At 33.0% G+C, this 7,361-nt stretch overlaps 1 pseudogene across 1 annotated transcript; it reads right to left on the reverse strand.

The window, feature by feature from the left end:
- LOC143565132 (benzaldehyde dehydrogenase, mitochondrial-like) lies at positions 1–4,876 on the reverse strand (annotated as a pseudogene). The gene is made up of 11 exons (XR_013141002.1): positions 4,668–4,876; positions 3,561–3,698; positions 3,343–3,485; positions 3,085–3,237; positions 2,784–3,013; positions 1,976–2,065; positions 1,737–1,910; positions 1,499–1,636; positions 1,266–1,403; positions 1,117–1,178; positions 1–388 (listed from the first exon to the last, which is right to left on the reverse strand). The product of XR_013141002.1 is annotated as a benzaldehyde dehydrogenase, mitochondrial-like (transcript).
- Positions 4,877–7,361: the final 2,485 nt, after the last annotated feature.

The following is a 7,361-nucleotide window of genomic DNA, read 5'->3' on the forward strand; positions in this document are numbered from 1 at the left end:
TCCGCGATATCGACTGCATAGGGTCAAAACAAAAAAGAACCATAAACGAAATTACATTATTCTTAAATTGGATACATTCCAGTAATGGTAATATAAGATATTATACGAGTCACATTACAACCAAGCCGGATTTTTCAACACGGTAACAACAGCCTTCACCTGTAAATAATTATGAAGACTATGTATACCCTTTTCCCTTCCAATCCCACTCATTTTATACCCTCCGAAAGGTATTGCAGCATCAAACACGTCGTAACAGTTCACCCAAACGGTCCCAGCCCTCAGTCCACGGGTCAACGTATTTGCAGTATCAATGTTTTTGGTGAAAACACCGGCTGCAAGTCCATATCTTGTCGTGTTGGCCCGTTTTATCACTTCATCAAGCTCCCTGTCATAAAAATCATGAGATTAAATTATTAATCTTTGACTATGTTAACATGGTAAAGTTAAAATACAAAGGAAGACAAAAATGATAAGTGTGAGAAGGATTTGTGACCACACAAAAAACCCCTTAAAAATAAATTCAAAAAAATAATAAAAAAATCATAACTCAAAATATAAATAAAAAAATAAAAAAAACTAAAATGTTTCCGCTATCATTCCCGTTCAAAAAAAATAAAAAAAATGACTAAAAGACACAATGTCAAGATCAAAGGCACAATGACGAAAATGAACAAAAGACACAATAATACCTAAAAAAGACAAAAGATCGCAAAATATAACACAATGTCGAACAAAATATAGCACAATGTTGAGTATTATAACACAATATAAAGAAAAAAAGACACAATGATAATAAAAAAAACACAATTAATGACGAAAACAAACACAATGATAAACAAAAAGACACGACTTTTTTCACTTACCATTGTGTTTTTTTTATGAGAACAAGAAAGACGGTGGAAACATTTTTGTGTTTTTACTTTTTTCGTTTTTTTATTAAATTTTGAGTTATGATTTATTTATTTATAATTTTTTGAAGGGTTTTTTTGTGTGGCTAAAAATTTTTCTCATCCGTCTCATTTTTGTTCCCCTTTGTAAAATAACTTGACTCATGTTAACGATGTTATAACATGTTATGAATCCAATATGATTATATATTTATATGAGGATTACTTGAATTTCAAGATGGTTTGAACTGGACGGAATATCTCGTCTTGAGCTATTAACATATCATCCTGTTTCAAAAAAAAAAAGAAAAAAAAAATCATTAACATAAAAACGTTTTGACCATAAAACCAGAGTTTGTTGGCATAACATAGTACCTTAACATTTGAGAAAACAGTCGGTTGGATATAGTACCCTTTGGACCCGATCTTGTCACCTCCACATTCGAGAGTGGCGTTGCTTTCAATCCCGGATTTTATGTACCGTAGGATTTTCTCAAATTGCTCAGACTCAATCTGAAATTTTTTACAAAGTTCATAATCATATATACTTTTAAAAAAATAAATAGAGGTCAAACGTGTGTTGACCCGAGCCTGTGTAAATCATGTACCTGAGGGCCTTGTTCAATGCCCTTTCGGAAAGGATCACCAACGGTCCGTCTTTGAGCCCGTTTTTTCGCTTTCTCCAAAAACTCATCATAAACACGCTCATGAACGAATGTACGAGAACCCGCAGCACAACATTGACCCTATAGTTGCCCGATTACTTTAAATTAGTGCGTGTTTTACACATTTCGCAAAATTAAAAAAATCAAACCTATGTAACTACATAAAACATAAATTGCATACTTGATTGAAGAAGAGAGCAAAGTGTGCTTGTTCTACAGCTATATCAACGTCAGCATCTTCGCACACGATAAAAGGCGATTTCCCACCGAGCTCTAACGTTACAGGCTTAAGATTGCTCTTTGCAGCCAGTTCTTGCACAATTTTGCCAGTTGCAGTTGATCCTGTAAAAGCTATCTGCAAATTTAAACATTAGATTCTATCGAGTATTATAATAGAAAATTTAGATATTAATGACTTACCTTATCCACATCCATATGACTAGCAAGAGCTGCACCAGCAGTCGGCCCGTAGCCCGAAACTATATTAAGAACACCTGGAGGAAGACCAGCCTACCCGCAAAACATATATGTAAACAATGAAGTTAATCTGACCCTAAAGTAGGGGTGTGCGTGGTGCGGTTTTTGACTAAAACCGAACCGAATCCAAACTTTCAGTTTTATGATATTTTAAAACCGCTCTGTTTCGGTTTTTGGTTTTTGGGTTCCGTTCGGTTTTGGATGCGGTTTTTTTCGGTTTGCTAATCGAGCCAAAACTTTTTAGGCAAAAAAAAAAAACTTGACTCAAAATATTGAAATTGGGCAAGATATATTTTTTTCTTTAAACTAATGATTGATAGAATATTGAATATTTGGATTTAAATATTAAAAGAAAATAAAATACATATTAAAATTAAAATTCAAATCAAAACTAAATGTACCAGTATTATTAATTATGAATCATATGTAGTAACCAATTATATTTGTTATTAACCATATATTAAAACTAAACAAATAGTCATTGGTAGATTTTGGTTTAATGGTTACGGTTAAGATGTTATAGTTATTTCGATTTTTTGGTTATTTCGGTTCGGTTCGGTTTTTTCGGTTCTTAACAAAATACAAAACCGAACCAAAACCAATATTTCGGTTTTTGCTAAATTTCCAAACCGAACCGCCGGTTTCTAATTCGGTTTGGTTTTTTCGGTTCGGTTTTTTTGGTTTTTCCGGTTTCGGTTTTGTGCACACCCCTACGGCCTAAAGTAAAATAAACAAATTTCATATTAATTACCTCATGGAGCAATTTTGCAGCATAAAGAGCGGTTAATGGAGTTTGTTCAGCTGATTTCAAAACAACAGTATTGCCGGTAGCAAGGGCGGGCCCGACTTTCCAAGCAAACATGGCAAGAGGAAAGTTCCAAGGAATAATCTGACCCGCAACCCCAATAGGCTCATGCAATGTTTGCGCATGGTAAGGCCCGTCTGCAGGAACCGTTTGCCCATGGATCTTATCCGCCCAACCTTCAAGTTCATAACACCTAACATATGTAACTTATGCATGACAAATTAGTCAATAATATTATATTACTTACCAGCATAATACCGAAATAGACGTGCAACAGATGGTACTTCCATTTTGGCAGCTTGTTCATACGGCTTACCGTTGTTCCATGTCTCGAGAGCTGCCAGGTCATCGTTGTGTTATCTATGAGATCAGCAAATCGTAATAGTATACGCGATCTCTCCTGCAACAGTTGGAAAAGAAAGTTACATAAAATTAATACCTTACCAGTATAAGTCTTAAAAGAATCTTAAAAAAAAAAAAAAAAAGATTGTGAAATGTTATTTACATAAGCAGTCATTTTAGGCCACAGGCCTTCATCAAACGCCTTGCGAGCTGCAGAAACCACACGGTTAATATCTTCTGCATCACCTTCAGCTACATTGGCTATCACTTCCCCTGTACGAGGATCCAAGGTTGGAAATGTCTTTCCTGAAATAAATAAACAAAAAAATAAAAAAAAATTATATCAAGATTATTAGATAATATTGATGAATCAAGTTTTACCAGATGCTGAATCAACAAATTTCCCATCAATTAGAAGCTGAGTGTAGTTAATCCGAACCAGTGGAGTGATCGGTTCCTCAAGTGCAGCAGCAGTAGTACTAAATCTTCCAACTTCTCTTCCCAAATTAAACCTGTTTCCTGTAAAAAAAAATAATTAATTAGTCAACACAAAAAAGCATGATCCCAAATTCAAAATTCAAGATTCTGTTACAAAAAGAGCTACTTTTAACCTTTTAATTAGGAAACAATCATAGTCAAGAAAACAAAATAGTTCCCACCAATAAAAGTTTGTATATTTTTTCAAATCCATCAGCAAACTAACAAGAAACCAATAAAATATGCATTCTTTTTCAAACTCATCAACAAATTAACAAGAAACCAATAAAAGTTTGTATCTTTTTATAAACCCTTCAACAAATTAACAAGAAACCAATAAAAATATTCATCTTTTTTCAAACTCATCAACAAGTTATCAAGAAACCAACAAAAGTTTATATCTTTCTTCAAGCCCATCAACAAATTATCAAGAAACCAATAAAAGTTTGCGTCTTTTTTCAAATCCATCAACAAATTAACAAGAAACCAGTAAAAGCTTGCATCTTTTTTCAAACTCATCAACAAATTATCAAGAAACCAATAAAAGTTTGCATCTTTTTTCAAACCCATCAACAAACTAACAAGAAACCAATAGTAATATGTATCTTCTGTCAAACCCGTCAACAAATCATCAAAAAATCAACAAAAGTTTATATCTTTTTTCAAACCCATCAAAAATTTAACAAGAAACCAATAAAAACATGCATCTTTTTCAATCTCATCAACAAACTAACAAGAAACCAATAAAAACATGCATCTTTTTTCAAACCCATAAACAAAATCATCAAGAAACCAACAAAATTTTCTATCTTTTTTCAAACCCATCAACATAACTTTCATAATCAACATGTTGAGTAAGTGAGTACATGACCACACATTATAATTTAAAAGTTAAAACCATCGAAAACGACAACGTATACAAACTAATCTTCTCTCTGAGGCATTTCATCAAACACTTGGACTGCAAACTTAAAACCATAATATTAATAATGAATTAACAAAGAGTTTGACCTGTATAAACAATTGAAGATGCTACTGAACGAGAGATAACACCGGAGATTCTTCTAGCTGCCATTTTTCTTAGTTACTTGGTTCTCTCACTTCTGTTATTATGGTTATATATATACTGTATGTATATATTAGCTTAGCTACAAAGACTAACAAATGCTCATGTGCATGAGTTTTGTTTTGTTTCATGTGTTTTATATTTATACAAAATGGTTGAAACGTTAACTCAATCTCAACCACCTTTATATTGGTGTGTCACACCATTAGTCTACTCTTTGTTATTATTGGTGTTTATAAAGTTATAAATTTTAGGAAAATTGGATTCTAATAATCTAAACTATTAAGTACCGGCCAATAATAATCCTAACTAACAATGTGACTACTAATAATCCTAACTTTCAGTTTTGTTGCCAATAATAATCCTAATCTAACAAACCGTTAATTCCGTTAAATTTTTGATGACGTGGCATGTTATGTGTCAATTACTTGATATTTATTAAATTAAATTCTGTTATTAATAAAATAGTGAAATACCCAATTCCTTCGTCTCCTTCAACCTATAACCCCACCCACCCAAGTTCTTATTTATCCCCACCGCCGAACGCCACCTCCCCACCGTCGGACGCCACCATAACCAGCGCCGAAATTTGAACAAAGGAATAGAGGCTAAAATCATTTCCGTTAGTTTCAAAGGCTACCTGAAATCAATTCCACCTCAACGACAAAGTTGCCAACAGACCAAAAATACCCCGTCAGGTCAATTGGTAAATCGTTATAGCACAAGAACTATATCTGATTTTCACTATTCGCTCACATAGAATCATATATCAGGAAGCAAATTTGACTTTTCATAGAGGCAATTTCACGCTAAAATCAGAAGTTAATTTCATACGCACGATGAATAAACTATTACACCAAAATCCATCACAAAATCTGTGTGTATCATATTCTACACGTTTGACTCTATAGTTTACAATTAAATTCCATGTATGTTGCTTAAAAAGGACGCGTCCTTTATTTCTTTGTTCAAATTCCGATGGTTATGGTGTTTTCCGGCGGTGGTGATGTGGTGACTGGCCGTGGGGTGGTGGCTGCCATGGAGGATAAATAAGAAGTTGGGTGATTATTGGGTTAGGGTTTGGTGAGGTTATAGATTGAAGAAGAAACTGGGTATTTTGTTAATTACCGAATTTAATTAATAAATATGTAATTGACACATAGCATGCCACGTCATTAAAAATTTAACGGAGTTAATGATTTGTTAGATTAGGATTACTATTGGCAACAAAACTGAAAGTTAGGATTATTAGTAGTCACATTGTTAGTTGAGATTATTATTGGTCAATACTTGATAGTTTGGAATAATTTTTTTGTAAGGTTTTGATGAAAAGTTTAATATCACTATCACACACCGCTTAAAAATGAAGCATCGTTTTACACGGGATCAAACAGTGTACATAAAGTTATTCTACAAACCGAAATAAAAATGAGAAGAATTTGTAGTCATATAAAAAAATTTTAAAAAAAATAAAAATAAATAAATAAAATAATCATAACTCAAAATTTAATAAAAAACGAAAAAAAGTAAAAACACAAAAATGTTTCCACCGTATTTCTCGTTCTCATAAAAACATAATGGTAGGTGAAAAAAGTCGTTGAGTCTTTTTGTTTATCATTGTGTTTTGTATTTATTTTCGTCTGTCTTTTTTCTTTAAGGTTATGCGTAGTGGAGGGGCTACAAAATGGGCATTTTGCGGCGTGTGGCGCCCGGTCAGCAAATGGTTGGTTTTGTTTTTGCGGTGTAATGGTGTTGTAGACCTATATATATACATATATATATATATATATCCCTCTCTCACAAACACAATATAATAATAATAACAAAACATATATATATACATATATATATATATCCCTCTCTCACAAAACAACACAACCACAGGCAACAATAATTTGCCCCCCCCCCCCCATTTCGCCCCACATGTCGCCGGGGGGGGGGGGTGTTCTTGCCCGGATCGCCCCTTTGTCGCCCACAAAGGTCGCCCACTACGCTTAGTCTAACATTGTATCTTTTTTTATATTGTATTATATTACTCAGCATTGTGTTATATTTTGTGATTTATTGTGTCTTCTTCTAATTATATATGTGTCTTTTGTTCACTTTCGCCGTTGTGTCTTTGATCTCGACATTGTGTTTTTACGTCAATGTTTTTGTATTTTTTTAACGGGAATGATGGCAGAAACATTTTAGGTTTTTTTTTCGTTTTTTTTATATTTTTAGTTATGATTTTTTTTAATTTATTTTTTAGGGCTTTTTGTGTTGTCACAAATCCTTCTCACACTTCTCATTTTTATCTCCCTTTGTATTTTAACTTTACCCTATATAACTTTATCATTGTATAATTATATAAAATAAAGTTACGTGTTTATTAAAAGAAACTAAAGGGTTTTTTTGACGATTATTGTATTAATAAGATGTTTGACTAATTAAGAGGTGGTCTCTGAATCATTCAGTTTGTCACTGAAACTTAAACATTAAGGGACCTCATGAGTCATTAAGAGGTGTTACCAAAGTACCAAACACATTTTATCTCTGATCGATTCAAACGTAGCCTTATTAGCATCTTAACGGAATCTTTAAGTGGTTACCAAATAGCTCCTAAGAACGGAGATAATAATAAGTAGGGTGGGATATGT

The sequence above is a fragment of the Bidens hawaiensis genome, unplaced genomic scaffold, assembly GCF_021521415.1.
Source record: "Bidens hawaiensis isolate Kalapana, Puna unplaced genomic scaffold, B.hawaiensis_p1.1 tig00022287_1, whole genome shotgun sequence".
NCBI classification, from domain to species: Eukaryota; Viridiplantae; Streptophyta; class Magnoliopsida; order Asterales; family Asteraceae; genus Bidens; species Bidens hawaiensis.